The sequence below is a fragment of the Misgurnus anguillicaudatus genome, chromosome 14 (genome assembly GCF_027580225.2).
Source record: "Misgurnus anguillicaudatus chromosome 14, ASM2758022v2, whole genome shotgun sequence".
Classification (NCBI taxonomy): domain Eukaryota; kingdom Metazoa; phylum Chordata; class Actinopteri; order Cypriniformes; family Cobitidae; genus Misgurnus; species Misgurnus anguillicaudatus.
In genome coordinates this window covers 24,223,149-24,239,412 of record NC_073350.2, presented here as the reverse complement: position 1 = coordinate 24,239,412, position 16,264 = coordinate 24,223,149, and the positions used below count along the sequence as shown (strand labels likewise).

Here is a 16,264-nt window from a genome sequence, read left to right as displayed (position 1 = left end):
CCATTAGCCTGGGACTCGCCTAATGACCGACGGCCTGTGTATGTCGCGCTTTTTCCATCAGTCAGACCGAGATAGTCTGCTGTTAATAAGGAGCCTCATCATTTCCTGCCCATTGTTAGAATAAATAAATAAATCTGGATGCGTGTTGTCCTCAGGCTGAGAGTTCTGGACAGCTGCTTAGCTGTCTGATAAGAGTGAATGGAAGTCTGTAAAAGCTCCAGAAGGGCTGATGTGAATAAAGGCGTCTCAGACTAAAGAAGGCCACTTCCATCGCCTTCAGCTAGAGATAGAGAGAACTCAACCTATTATGAACAAATGATACCGCCCAGTCAGAAGCCAGGTTGATGGTAGTGCTAATGCTAGATGTATGGCTTGTGACGCCTTGGAGGATGGGTAGAGGTGCAGGTGGAGCTGTGGAAAATTTCAAAATGCCTTTTATTTACTCTTTTTGGAGCTCTATCTATACTATCAGAAAAAAAGGTCCTAATATGTACTATTTAGGTACATATATGTACCCTTGAGGTACTAATATGCACCCCTACACTCTAAAAAAACAAACGGTGCTATATAGCACCAAAACTGTTGATTTGAATCGTAACCATAGAAGAACCATTTTTAGTGCCATATAGCACCACTATAGCACCACATTTGGTTCTACATAGCACTATATGGTTCTACACAGGTGCTTCACTGGTGCTTCACCGGTGCTATATGGCAGTGGTTCCCAACCTTTATAGCCCTAAGTACCCCCACAGCCCTATCAGTAAGGCTCAAGTACCCCTTCATCGAAACTAAACCAAAGTTGTGTTTCAAAGACAAATAATTCGTAATTTTAATTAATTAATTAATTTTAAATACTAAAGTAAAAAGCACTGACTGATGAAGCATGTTTATTTCAACAAACCACTACCATTGCAATCAGTGTTTGCATTTTATCAGCTCTTTAAAAGACATTTTGCTCAGGCCTACAAAATGGCAATTTTGACATGCTATAATTAATTATCTGTAGGGTGTTTTGAGATAAAACTTCACATATGGACTCTGGGAACGCCAAAGATTTATTTTACAAATTAAAAAAAATTCATCATATGACCCCTTTAAGGGCCAGATTTACTAACAGCTTGCGCAAACCATCATTTTGACGTTAAATAACGACTGAACTTACTAAAGACACGCAATAGATATTTAGCTCTGAAAAGCTGTTATTTTTGCGACCTTATTGCATGTGCATTTGTGGAAGTTTTCCTACGTTAACATTAATGCGAGGAGAGTATTACATTTTGCCAGAGGAACATACTTTAAAATAAATATATAGTTTGCCAAGCCATGCTATGTTTAATTTGCTGGAGAAAAGAGGAGGAGAAGTCACGATGAGAAGTAAAATCAGGTATTTCAAAACGTATTTTACCCTTCATCTTTCGTCCTCCGGTTCATAGTGTACTTTTACTTAGCTGGAATTTCACACTCCGCAGTCCGCATTTTCATTGCGATGTCCTGCCGTGGTCTCTTATTTGCGACCCTGTACTAATTTGCGCTGCTCTTAGTAGATTGCAGTGGTCATTAGAGAAATGTGCTTATGTCATTATTGTGCCTGTGTATTTTATTTGCGCCTTTGTACACTGAAAAAAATGGACTTAGTGGGTCTTTGAATTTAAATAAAATAAACATGTATATGCAACACAAAATATTTATATTCCTTGTGTAAACATAATTTAATTGATTAGGATTAAAATGTTTTGTTTGAATGTAAAATGAACACATTATTCTCACATTGATTAAAATTGATTGAATTGAATACTTAAAACAATAAAATTGGGTTTGGACACAAAACGGCACCTCCTGAGCAGCAGGGGCAGTATAGCTCAATGAAAAGGACGTCAACTGCCATAAAAGAAGAATAAAGATCGTTTGTTTTGGGCGCCAAAAAGAAGACTCAGCAGCAGTCAGTCAGTCAGTCAGAAGAACTCTCTCAGACGGACACCACGTTATTAAAGTAAGTTATATTATTTATTTATGTTCGCTTCATACGTGATATATCTTCACTAGATAGACTATTTTTTTGTTTACAATATGTAGCCATTGCAATGACTTGTAGTAAATATTAGTTTGGAGGAGGTTGGTGGAGTAAGTCAGTCAAGCTCATAAAGAAAAACACAGCGTTTTAAAAACGTCAGCTGTTTAATGTTATTTCACGTTTGGTAGTTTTATCTGAGTTGAAAACTGTCAGCTTTGAGTTGACTTTTGAGGCACTTTTTACTCAGTTGTTCTATGGAAACCTGTCAGGACAAATAAAACGCTAACCAAAAGTTATTCTGTCCAGAGTAACGTTATCCATGCAGGTAATTTACCAGATGATATCAATTAACTACATTAATAATGACATTGCGTATGAAACAAACGGTCTGCTTAATCAGATTATCAGACCCGCGTCAGTTATTCGTGACTTCGCTACGCCACGAGCAACACTTGATTCTATTAGAAAAAGCTTTTTTTAAATGTCTCGCGTGACGTCTGGTATATTCACTGAAAAAAATCGATTTGAAGTGCCACACCTTAAAGCTGACGTTTTCAGAAGAGAACCTTGTTGTTTTAAGATCTCATTTTGTCCAAAATTGCGTCCTATGACAGATATAATACTTATTTCATTATTGTTCTGTGTATGTGTGGTCTTAATCATTTGAGGTTGTGTGTTGATTTCACCTCTGAATACTTCCTCTTATAGGTCCATCATCCTTGCATGCGCTACACAGCATTGGTAAGTCATTTCTTTCACTTTTGTACTGCTGTTAGGAGCTATATCTTATTTTTGTAACTAATATACAATTATTATTCTTTGACTCGCAGTACTCAAATATACAATGGTTGGTTAATTTGTTTTCAGGTAAATGCTGAATTCGAAAGAATCACTACTGTCTTATGTTCCTGCGTGTCACCTGGAACTCCAATCCAAAAACCTGATGAAACTCTTCTATCAGAAAGGAGGACAGCTAGCAAAAAGGCTTCAAACAATCAATGATCAAATGACAGATGTAAGTAATATAGATTCATAGACATAAAATGTGTAAACCTTGTTGGAAGTACAGAACACTTAGTATGTTTTAGTTACAACATCTTTTGGCACACGGGTCATTAAAACACCTGGGAAGATTTAAAGGGGTAGTTCATCCAAAAATAAAAATTCTCATCACTTACTCCCTATCATGTTGTTACAAACCTTTATAAATGTCTTTGTTCTGATGAACACTAAGGAAGATATTTTGAGGAATGTTTGTAACCAAACCAATCATAAGCCCCATTCACTTCCATAGTGGGGAAAAATAATACTATTGAAGTGAATGGGGCTCATGAACAGTTTGGTTGCAAACATTTCTCAAAATAAATATCTTCCTTCATGTTAATCAGAACAAAGACATTTATACAGGTTTGTAACAACATGAGAGTGAGAAAATGAGAGAATTCACTTTTGCTGTGATTGTCAGGTATGGTAGCACACACTCGAAATGTGGCCTCTTTATTTAACTCATCCCAGTGTAGTGAACACACACACACCCACACACACACACCCAGAGCAGTGGACAGTGCAGCTGCCTTGCTTTGTAACCCATATATTTGTAACCAATTGTAACATGCTGTGGCAATGCACATGGGTCTGTATACTTACATTTATATTTGTTTGCATTGTACTAATTTCCAATGACACTTTTATTGTAACAGTAACCTTTTTTCTGTTTCTTTAACTACATTTGTTTGTTTTGTACAGGGCATGGATGAAGTCAGCATCAGTGAGGTCATTTGAAGACACCAATGTTGGGATTTGTGCTCTCAAACAACCTGCTTCTTGTGATGAAGAAGAGGATCTTTGTATAGTCCTGGAAGGCATGAAGGTGTTGCAACATCGTGCCATGTTGTTTGAGCTGATGTATGCCTTAAACCTGAGCTATCCTGATCTCCGCTTTATTTTTGAGGAAATCCAAAAGATTTTAATGGAACTGCATTGAGAGTAACTTTAACGAACAGTTTCTTTCAGTGAAAGGATCAGAAAGACTGTGCTGCTCATTTATGTTCTTTTTATTTATCTGTTTTAAGTGTTTTCTCTTATTAATACATTAACAGTTTGCTGCTCAGAGTTGATTTTGGAAATGGTTGTTGTATTTTGTTTTTGTTGAATCTTTGATTAACAGTTTATACAAATGCTGTAGCTCTGACTTTCTGAAGGATTGATATTTTCCAGTTTGTAAATCCATTTTAAAAATAATAGTACTTACTGTTTTGCATGTCTCTTTGGAATGCAGTGTTTGTGTTTTAGCACTTCTAAATCTACTGTGATAGTAACTATTTTAAACATTTGGGTCAGTTTCATCCTAATATAACTAGGGCCTAGTCATGAATTAATCTACAACCTGTTTGGGAAATTGCCCCTTTATGTATGTACTGCATGTGCTGATTGTTGTAATAGTTATTGACTGTTATTGAATTAATGTGTAGTGATTTAAATGAATTGATGATCTGAAAGCAGTGGTTTGCCTCAATATCACTAAACATTTGTACAAAACTCTTCACTTTTTATGCCAATGCAAATGTATTTTGTATTTAAAAAGAAATAAATAACATTTGGATAATTATGGGTGATTATTCTGGTGCCAGAGACATAATGAAATTGCTTTAGAGTTACATAATCCCATAATATAAGCATTAAAAAAGCATGTTGGAATTACAGATGAAAATCTAGTAGTCCCCTTACATAATAAAATTACTTAAACATTACAAAATAAATGTGTTATAGTAAAGAGAAATATCACTTTGAGTCAACATATTTGTATTAGACTACTTAAAATAATTAAAATGTTTTGGTCTGACACACAAAAATTATTTGAGGAAAATTATTTTGGTTTTAAACAATCGGATCATGTGGGACCGATGTACACATTAAAATTACGTAAATTGAAAGGATTTTTTTTTTCAGTGTAGTAAATCACACGCAAATTTTCAACTCCGGCGCTTATTTGGAATTGAGCTCTCACGTCCTTTTTAGTAAATGCCCTAAATTTACTAAAATCTCAATTTAAGTTACTAATAATTAAAATGTGCAAATAAGTTAAATTATTCTGTTCAAATATAAAGAGAAACAAAATGTGTTAAGGCATTCTCTATAAATACAAAAGACATCATACGGGACAATATGTTAGCCAAAAACAATGCAAAAGTTTTTTTTGCATAATTTGAAAATGCAACGGCAGCGGGAATTAATATTATAACATTATTTAAACATTAATTATAGTTAATAAACTTTGTGTCTTAAGAAACTATTCAGGTTCATTAAAAATAGTCAGATCGTTCTTGAGTTGGACATCGCTATTGCGTTTTGGATCATGCAGCGCATTTACTCTTGACGGCTAATTATATTAATGATAAGATTAAAATTACAAAGTTGTTCTTTTTACAATGCTTTCCTCACAAAAATCAATCGTAGGTCAACGACTGGACAAACGAAAGACATTTTTATTAAAAGTAAATGAGATCAAAGCAAAATGTAAATATTTTCGCGTACCCCCTGGAAACTCTTCACGTACCCCCTGGGGTACGCGTACCCCCGGTTGGGAATCACTGCTATATGGCACTAAAAACGGTTCTTCTATGATTACGAGCAAAGAACCACTTTTGGTGCTATATAGCACCGTTTGTTTTTAGAGTGTAGGTACAAAGGAGTATGGGAGAGCAGCACAACGCTTTTTTGGTTTGGCTCAATCATTCAAAAAATATTTGAAGTTTGTTTCTAGTACTTACCATTCTTGGACAATTACACCAAACGTGACAGAAGTGCAAACTTTACAACTTACCCCATAGGTGGGGTTAATTGTAACAGGCAAGGGGTTAGTTGTAACACTTGCTAAAAATTAAGTTTGCAGGCAAAAATGTTAATACTATTTTGTCTATATACTTGAAATGGATATTGTTTATATATCTGTCTGTAATAGACACACTGTATTCATTCATCCAGTCCTTTTCTAATAATAGTTCAACTATAAATGGATACAAATGTCTAAATATGTGAGAAAAAGCAGCACAATTATGACAACGTTTTCTGAGATAATGAGCATCAAAGTCTGATTTTAGCCATTAATTTCATTATGATTTCAATCTTTGACGTGACCTTATTCAATCAATATTAAAGATATGAACAAAAATAAATTTGACACACGATTTTTGATAAGACAGGCACATTTATTTTGATGGCAGCCAGCAATCATCCACCAGAACCCCTCCCGTCAGGTAAAAAAACTGCGTCATAGGTATTTTCGTTTGTGACGGTGAAAACAAAGATGAGCCAAGTTGAGGAGTGATTTAACTCAAACTGCATCAAAAGTCGCTGTTTATTTACTTCCATCATTGCTGGTCTTCTCAAAACATACACATCAAGTTGCTGTTTCTTCTTCGTTTGTGGGTTAACTTGCCCAGTTTCTTCTTCTCTGACGGTCGCGCTGCTACTGTGGTTACACGCGTGGATACTGCCCACCAGCGGTCGCGCGTGTGTTTGCACGTCGCCGCGGACGACGACGCAAAAGTATAAATGAAAACCGACGCGGAATTTACGCCGTCGCTGCTACGCCGTAGGACCTACGCACGACTTTAACGAGCCCTTAACCTCGCTAGGTCTAAATATTTTCAAGCCCACCAAAAAAGTTGCTAAGATCTGCAGACATTTTTCAAAACTATACTATGTTTTAGTCAACAAGACACTGATTAATTAGAAACCGAAAAAAACATATGATAAAAAATTTTACTTACATGCCAACAAAACACTCGTTCTTCAATAACTCTCTGGAAAAATATTATACATTTCCAATAATTTGCGTGAGATCGTCTTTTGGCAGCGTGAAAAAAATACCGGAAAAACAAAATGCTCAACCTTGTGCAACAATGTAAACAGTCCTACGGCGTAGCTGCGATGGCGTAGGTTCCACGTCGGTTTTCATTTATACGTTTGCGTCGTCGTCCGCCACGACGTGCAAACACGCGCGCAGACCGCTGGTAAGCAGTATCCACATGTGTAATCACAATAGTAGCAGCGCGACTGTCAAAGAAGAAGAAGCTTGGCAAGTTAACTCACAAACGAAGAAGAAACAGCAACTTGTTGTGTATGATTTGAGAAGACCAGCAATGATGGAAGGAAATAAACAGGGACTTTTGTTGCAGTTTGAGTTAAATCACTCCTCAACTCGGCCATTCTTTGTTTTCACCGTCGCAAACGGAAATACCTATGACGCAGTTTTTTTTACCTGATGGGAGGGGTTCTGTTGGACGAATCACAGCGCGGTCCGTGTAGAACTGACGAGCTGTTAAAAATTTTGTGAGGTGCGCGTCAGGCTACGCAGAGCTAAGCAAAGGTTACGGATAGCCTACGCCGTAGAACTAATGCACGACTATAAATCGGGCTTAACCCCGCGCACCCCTACTTTTTGAAAGGGTTGTTTGCATTGCATTTACTGTACGCATTTAGCAGACACTTTATCCAAAGTGCCTTCAAGCTATAGTTTTATTAGTATGTGTGTTCCCTGGGAATCGAAGCCAAAACCTTTTGCGCTGCTAGCGTACCAGTTACTCCGTTAGAAGCAAATGGAACCAAGAGGGGATTTTGAAACGTACAAAATAGGGTTCCAAACCCCAAAACAAGTGAGAACCCCTGGGCTAAACTTTATCAATAGGATGTGTTTTAGAAAATCTATCTTCTAATTACTTAGGAATCCCAGCAAACTGTGTGTCTGAGAGCGTTTGAGTATGTGTTCATCACAAATCCCCACACCTCTTCAGGAGAAGAAGGATCGCCTCTAGCATTGTGGCTAATTGCCATCTAAGCTGAAACAGAATTATTCATAACCTATTAGTGTCGCAAGTTTAGTTGCTATAGCAGAGAGAAAATGTGACGTGTGCGAGAAAGAAAATGAGTGAAAAATGTTAATTAACATGAAGCCTTGCACAGAGAGTTTTTTAATTCATTAAAACCCCATAAATAAGAATGACTATTTTAATGAATCTTTGCTGGAAATTTGAAGCATTTGCTTTTTAAGGCCACACATCAAATTACCTGAGCTTTTTTAACTGCCCTTCATACTATTCAAAAGTCATCATGTATATGTAACTTTAGAAATTGCTTATTTGTGAGCCAGTGAGAGTGCAGAAATTACAGGTTACTGTAAATCGGAATGTTTTATGACATCATAAGCAGTTTATCTGCACGTTGTCTGTTTAGTGTTCACGTAGATGGAAAACTTGTTGGTGATTAAAAAAATATGAATGATTGACCAATGAATTAGTTTGTGAGGGTTTAGTGAATAAGATGCAAGTTTTTATACTTAAAGGCGGGGTGCGTGATTTTTGAAAAACACTTTGGAAAAGGGAGTCGCGCTGACTACCAATAAACACTTTAGCAGTATGGGGCGTGCCTACTAACCAACATGGGACAGGTCTATCAAAAGAAGGTCCAGATTCTATTGGGGTAGGGGAGTGTTTGTTTAGGTGATTTCAAATGTCAACATTGGCTTTCAGAGATCATGCACCCCACCTTTAACACAGCCCATATAAAAAATATTACAGTGCAGTACAGTGGCGAGGCCAGTCATTTTAAACTGAGTGGACCTCAGTGAAACAGGGTAGATCTCAATGCTTACTCTCAAATTGCATCATTTTACAAAATAGTAGTGGTTAAACAGATTACATTATGTTTTTTGAGTCATGGATTAAATCATTTTCAGATTAGCAAAAAATGGAAATAAGAAAAATAAAATTAGAACAAATCAAGAAATTATCACCAAGGACAAGCAAGGACTTTGCTGTTGACCATGGCTGCAGGAGGCACAAGTCCCCGAAAATAGTCCCCTGCTATTGAAAGTTACCAAGGGCACTAGTTTCAGGTGCTGCGTAATATCATTGCACCTGCTGCAGTCATGTTACGACAGCAAAGTCCTTGATTATTACGCCAGAATGAGAGTATAGTTCCTAGCCATATCGGCATAGAAAATTGCAACTTTTAATTTTCTGTCGATCTTAGTACACGATGTAACTACAGAAGAGTCAAGTTTTAAATAGGAAAAATATATCAAAACTCTTTGGTTATTTGTTAGCGTGATGCTAATGGTCTAATCAGATTCAATGGATTATGCTAAGCTATGCTAAAAGTGGTACAGCCAGACCCGAAGATCGGCTAAATGGATTCAAAAATGGTAAAAATCAAATCTTTAACTCTAGGGGAGCTGGAAAATGAGCATATTTTGAAAAAAGTGTGGAGTGTCCCTTTAACAAAGTGTCAGTCCCTCCAGAAAAACGCGATTGTGCGATCGCACGATTTATTGCATAATCAGCCAAAGTCTGCATATTTATGCGGGGCTGCATTTTTCCAAATATGACGCACTTTCGCCGCTTTAATTACAGATTTCCGCGCACAAAATATGCGGGGCTTGCATGATTTCATAATCCCCGCATTTTCGTAGCAAAAAGTCACATATATATAAGCAGAAAGTTGAAAAATGTTGCATTTACTTCACACAAGCGCCGTGTCCTCTGTGGCCATGGGAACGTTATGAAGTGACGTGATTATGTGACGTGAACATCATTGCAGCTTTTGCAAGTTTCTGCAGTTTCTGCAATTTTCGCAAATTCCCGCAATTCCATCGCATAAATTGCTTAAATATCTCGCATATTCCATCGCATTTTTTAAGAAAACGTGCCGCAAAATTGAGGATTTTTGCCCGCAACAATCACAAAAAAACTCCGCGTTTTTCTGGAAGGACTGCACAGTATACTACAGCTTACTTCAGTAGATATGCAATCTAAATCTACTCTATATATAATACAGTATACTGCAGTATTTTAGCACGTTTAATGCCAGCTTTTTCTTTTACTTTTCTTTGATACCAAAGGGGAATTGATATCGAAGGAGTTCTGTCCTCTCGGAGTGAAACACTGTGTTGATGTTTGTTTAGTCAGTTGCTGCTGCGACTGTCTTATCATCCACAAACAGAGATGTTCTCATCTCATTATAATGATGATATTTATTCTCGCTCATTTCATTTGACTTCTGGTACACATCTCTCTAACTACATTTGCCCACACATTTCAGACCGACAGCCCACCTGTCAATGTTTACCCCACTGTTAGCCTTTTCTCTATTATTTTTACTTCTTTCCAATTATTTATCTGACAATTTGACATGCATCATTCCTCTCCTGGGGCTAAATGTCATGCCAAACCGCAACACGTGTGTTACAAAATGGCATTCAACACCAGATTAGATGACCTTGGACAAACCTGTGAAGTCAGCTAGGCAAGTAATTAGTTGAAATTAAACGCTATATTCAGGAGAAAAGGTATGGTGCCTGATACTGCCCATGGCTGTGAAGGTTTAGAATTTAAAAAGCTCTGCTGAATTAAACCTCATTAATTTCTTTTGTCTGCTAACACCTTTAAATTGACAGAAAATTTTGTGAATTAAAGAAGCGGAGAGGACCGTGAAGTTAGCCTTTGCTGTAAATGTGCAACTGTGAACTTGACAAACTGATCGTAACTGACATAACTGATAAAGCGATTCTGAGGAAAGTACAGCTAGTTTCCAAGAGTATACGGTTTAGTATCAAGTATTGCAAAAAAATAGCACAGCAATTACTGCAGGTGACTTGTAAAACGAATCAAATCACATAAACAGTAATACACTATAATAGAAGCAAAGCAGGCAAAACTACATCGGTGATGCCTAGCTACCTACAATAGCAATCCACCTTAAAGAGATGAATTAGACAACTTTACCGGTGAATAGCAAACATTTTTACTTAAGAACTCAAAGTGCTTTAATACAAATGAGCTTCACAATTCAGACCATTTGGCCTGCTAAGCTTCCATTATACTCTATGTGCATTACTGTAAAAGCAGTTGTGGTTTTATGTCAGTAAGCTCACTTTCTACTAGAAAATGATATTACATCATGACTAGGGCCGGTGGAGTTTGCACACAACATCACTAGAGTAAAGCACCATGCAATACAATAATAGTTTCTGTAAAGCATGGCTATTTAACTCCAATCCTAAAGAGCCAGTTCCCTGCAGAGTTAAGCTCCAACTCTGATCAAACACACCTGCCTGTAGATCAAGTAATCTTGATCACAGATGTAAATAGATGAAAGAGGCAACCTTGTGAAGTACGCAACGCATACTCGAAATGTGACCTCTGCATTTAACCCATCTCAGTGAGTAGTAAACACGCAGCTATCCCAGCACCCAGGGAGCAAGTAGGTGCTCAAGGAAACCACATTCGCAACCCGCCAGCCGTGATACTCGAACTGGCAACTCTCGGGTTACAAGCCTGACTTTCTAACCACTAGGCTACAAATGCTCCTATGATGCTGCTATGACTCATTGTTGGAATACCCCAACAAGTCGGCCATATTGGTAAGGGCAAAAATACCAAGACATCATGTACAAGTAAACATAGGGGCTGTGGGTTTTTTTCTGGTTGAAAAGCACAAAACTGTTTCAATGATCTAAATAAGACTTTTTCTACAGTTACTTTATCATTGTCAGAAATGTATTGTCATGAGGAATTGTTAAACTCACGCTTGTCAAGAATAAAAATTGGTTTGGAAATGTAAATGTTATTGTACTTTTTCACACGAAAATCCAATTTTCCTATCTTAGCCTCCCCAATTTGCAGACAACACGGACACCACACTGACTGCTGAATTGTATGTCAATAAATGTCTATGAAGAGGGTTTAGGCTAAATTCTGCAGGGGACTGGCCACCAATTCTTTACCCATAAGGTCACACTACCTAATTCTTTTTGTACATAAAAAGCTCAGATGCAAAACCCACTAAGTGGATCTGGCAGGATTTCTTGTTAACAAGCATTTTTTATCCGACTCTCAAAGGATTCTGCCTAAAAACCAGTGGCGGCCGGTGACTTCTTTTTTTAACTCATTTACCGCCAGCCTTTTTGAGAAAAGTTGCCCACCTGCATTTTTGTGATTTTAACAAAAGTTTCACAAAATTCCTTGCAGGAAAAGTTATCTTCTATAAATATATAAACATACAAATTATATCAAATTAAAGAACACACCCTCTGCTTTCAAACAAACAATAAACAAACAAACAAACAAACAAACAAAATGGGGAAAAAACTTTCATTATATAATTACTTTTTTCACTTAATTTAACCACTGAAATATGGATATTTATCTTCAAAAATACATTTTGAGCAAAAAGCTTAAAAAATTGCGTTTTTGTAAAGGAATTTATGTTAGAGATCAGACTCAGAATGACTATCAAACATAAAGGCAGTTAAAATAAATCATTAAATCTTTTTAACTTTCGTTTTTGATAAATTCGGTTTGACGCCATCTAGTGGATAAAAGCGGTGGATATTACACTTTCACTTTGAAATTCGTCCAGAAAGGCGTGTTTATTAGTTAAATATTAACCCATAATTGACGAGATAACTCGTCAATGGCGGTGAATGAGTTAACGGCGCGCGATGCAAATTTTGTCACAACATGTATGTAACCCGTCATGTGTGTGGCTCGTCATTTCAAAATATGTGTTCGGCGCGTCTTGTCAAAATAAGTGCCTCCTGAAGATGCGTCTAAAGGATTTATGATAAAAAAGATGTTCGCGTTTGCCAGATATTCGCATAATCTCATGCGTAATTAGAGTTTACTGTTAAGGGAGTGTCTTGCGTGTATGTTGTGAACGTGAGCGTCTCTTTTTCATAAACGGTTTTGATGCGTGTGCAACATATTTTGAATTTGCGCCCCTTTGAAGAGCAGTCACCTGTATTTCTGAATGGCCTGATGGAGGAATTAAGCAGATTTGATGCTAAAGTATTTGATAACGTATACTACGTGTCGAAAGCATTTGCTTACAATCATTATCTGTGTCATTTAGCAACGTTTGCATCTGAACTCTTTGCAACGACATCAGATGACTGTATAAATAATTTAGCAAAGGCACGCTTTGACAGACTTAAAGGCAGAGTATCTGATTTGATCCAGAAACATTTTTAGTTACGCTGGTTAAAAGTCTCTTCAAATCCTGATAGCATTCACCATTTTAAGTTGTTTAAATGTATTTGTAGAAATGTATGTCATCGGTGAAAGGCGTAGGACCAAAAAATGTTCAATCAATCATAGATCTCGGTCCGAACGGACGTTGCCTTTCTGTTCCTCATCTGTAAATGCAATTTGAATGCCACCGCGCAGCCTGTTCACGCAGACACCATATGTCATCAGCACGTTCACGTGCGGTCATTTCTCGTCTGTAAACAGAGGGTGAGAATGGCAAACTTTCCTGCTGAATTGACAACCTGCACAGGAGCTACAAAACGAAAGGCATCTTTATAACAACATTGACAAAAACTGCCTGGATCAGCAAAGAGCAAAAACCCAAATTAAAATCTGTAACTTTACTGCTTTACCACGAGATGCAAACAGCTGCAGGAGGCAAAGGGTCTGAAAGGGTCATTGCACTATTTATTTTAGTAAGGTAGATACGCAATATGTTTGTATTGAGATGGATTCAGATATTCTACTTTGATGAAACATTGTGTTGTCTACACATACTAAGTCTACACAACTGAAAGTCTGCAAAAGTTGGTTATTTTGGTAATGATATTCACTTTGTACTGCAAAGTTTTCTTACTGGTGAATGAGACATGAGGTGGATGTCTGATCTGTGCATGTTCATGTGTTTTGAAAAAGGCGTGACTTTGGAAGACGATTCGAATGGAGGTTGGGATCGTGATTACATTGCTAGTTGGCTACATTAGCATTTTTCAAAATTAGATACCCTACCTTTAACCAAGCTGTCGTCTACTTCACGCATGGTGTCATCGCAAGAGTTGAACCAGTTTAGCCCATCCTGCATTAAAAGATCCCAGTCGATTAACTGCATTCAAGTTCACATCACGTAAGCATGCAAATCCTTTGTTTTAACCTTTGCAAATTGCAAGAATGTAATTGAGAGGACATCCTCCACGAGGCAGGAGGGCCTGTATTTATATACACCTTCTAAAAAAGAAAGATCGAGGGAGAGCTAAAAGCAGAAAGATGAGCCGCGGGGTGCTTGGGGAGCAATTACATCTTCATCCCATAAACTGGTATTCACTTCAATTACGGTGCCCAACTTTAATCAAACAGTGTGTATATTTAGCCATGCAGCTTTTATAAATGGGGGAATTAATGACACCTCACTACAGCACAAACATGACGGAGGTTGGAGGCTGTGTGTGGTACAGGAGCAGCTGGGATGAAGATGGGGGAGGTTGATGGATAGTCGTGGAGCACTTGTGAGAGTTTGTGTGCGTGCATGTTGGTCCTGCAGGTTGTTTCAAGCCTTGGTTAGGTCAAATGTGGACATTTTCTAGGTTAATTTAAAACCAAACGTTAGGTTTGTCCAATCATGGCTTGAAAGAACCTAGCATTTATGTGTGACCTTTGATTGCGCCCAAAGAGGAGCTAAATGTAACTTTTTGATACTCCTCTGTCGATGTGGGTGAATCTTTTTATATCTGGCAACAACATTATTGAGCGATTTTTCTAGGGTATTGGTAAGACAATAAAAGGTCACTGAGTTCAACTCAAACTAATCTCCATCTTTAGTGACACTCCACACATAAATATTAAGATAACCCAATTGTATTTGTTTAGCCAAAGACACTTTATAGTCATAATTGGTGCTCGGTGAGCCTTAAGCTTGACCCCCAGGGCCCAACCTAGAGGGTTTGGGAAAAGATGTCAGCACCAAAGGATGGTAAGTGTCTCTTGAGGACAATGTATTCACCGGATTCATCAAATTCAGCTCAGAGTGGATGACTCCGGGCATAATGTGTGCGAGGTTAGCATGGGTCTTGAGCTTCGTCTCCTTTATCTTCATCTAACCTCTGAGAAAAACTCATTATTCAAAATCCATGTGCTTTATTGTTCCCCGTCTCCTCTAAGGGCCGCTGGGTCATCGTCCTATCATTACAAAGCCAACCTACCTGTTGTTTCAGACTTCTTTTCATCATGAAATCATTGGTTTGAAAAACATCTAAAAAAATCATGACTCAACATTCAAATAAAGCTTCGTTTCAGATATGGTGCCTGACCTCCTGCCATTCATTCTTTGATGGTGAAAGGATCATTTTTGCAGTGTTCTCAGCAGCTTTGTAGAGGTTTTATTGAAAAGAAAAGAGAGATGCGTTTGAAAAAACAGATGAATTATTAAACGCCTTTCTGAGGGAAAAAACCCAGGGGTTATAATTGAGGGGAAAATAAACAACCATTAGCTTCCCGAAGGATTTCCACACCAACACTTGCCTATCCGTCTGCGGTTTCAGTTAAACAAACTAGAGATATTTTTTGATGGTTCATTTCTCTTTTCAAGTTTGAGGTCTTCAGAGAGCCAGTGTTTGATGTCTGTCAGTTTAAAGAGGATACGAGTTTCAGTAATTTAGGCATTTGTTATACAGTGACTTGAACGTGTCAGTCTATGTAGATATTTTGTGTATCTAAGAGGATGTGGTGAACATGTGTAGTTTTAAACATCAGCTGTAACCCTGTGGTCCTGTCTTCAGAAGAGATGGTTGATAATGAGAGTCTATGTGCAGTAACAGGTTGAAACATCTTAAAAAGAAGTTTAAAAAGTGATTGTTGCTTTTACTTCATACCTTTTATGCTTATTCTTAAGACATCACATTCAGGGACCGCTCATGGGGTGAAGATGGGCCCCAAGGGTAGCACTGTAATTCGGTATTTATTATTTTAAGTGAATTGTCCTGTGTGGCTTACTTAAATCTTATTCTAATATTAAGTCTTGGTGGATCAGTGGAGACCACCAGAAATGTCTGTATTTCAAGAGATGAGGTGGAAAAGGCCAAAGCGGCCTGAAGTGAAGCTGGAATTTTGGGCAGATGTTCAGTTTCGGTTGGGAATAAAAACCTGTTGTGCCTCATACATCTTGAAAAGTGAAGCCTTTGGCTCTTTGATCGCCCCCTGGTGGCTGGCTGCAGTACAAGTCATAAACCCCGCCCTCTCTTTTCAAACGAATGGGATTCTGCTCTAAATTTAAAAAAATTAACACTTCCATTAAAATTTTTCTGAAAGATGCTTTTGGTCATTTAAGGTAATTGTTATCATGCTGATATATGTTCAATTATTCATTTTTTGATAAGTTTCAATTACTAAGCTAGTAATTTGATGCTGTAGAAACAGGGCTTGTCTTAATGATTGGCGTAGTTGAATTGGC

The 16,264-nt window shown here is 37.6% G+C and overlaps 1 protein-coding gene and 1 long non-coding RNA gene across 6 annotated transcripts in view; both read left to right on the top strand.

Moving 5' to 3' along the window:
• Nucleotides 1–16,264, top strand: part of igsf21a (immunoglobin superfamily, member 21a) — a 346,434-nt gene that overhangs the window by 221,112 nt on the left and 109,058 nt on the right. The gene's annotated exons all lie outside the window — the stretch shown is intronic.
• LOC129415355 (uncharacterized) lies at nucleotides 1,616–4,622 on the top strand. Of its 3 annotated transcripts, XR_012373233.1 has the most exons (4): nucleotides 1,616–1,993; nucleotides 2,723–2,755; nucleotides 2,882–3,029; nucleotides 3,761–4,622. It is a non-coding gene; the product is annotated as an uncharacterized lncRNA (long non-coding RNA). The 3 variants fall into 3 exon arrangements; XR_012373232.1 differs by having other exon boundaries at nucleotides 1,616–2,755; XR_012373231.1 differs by having other exon boundaries at nucleotides 1,616–3,029.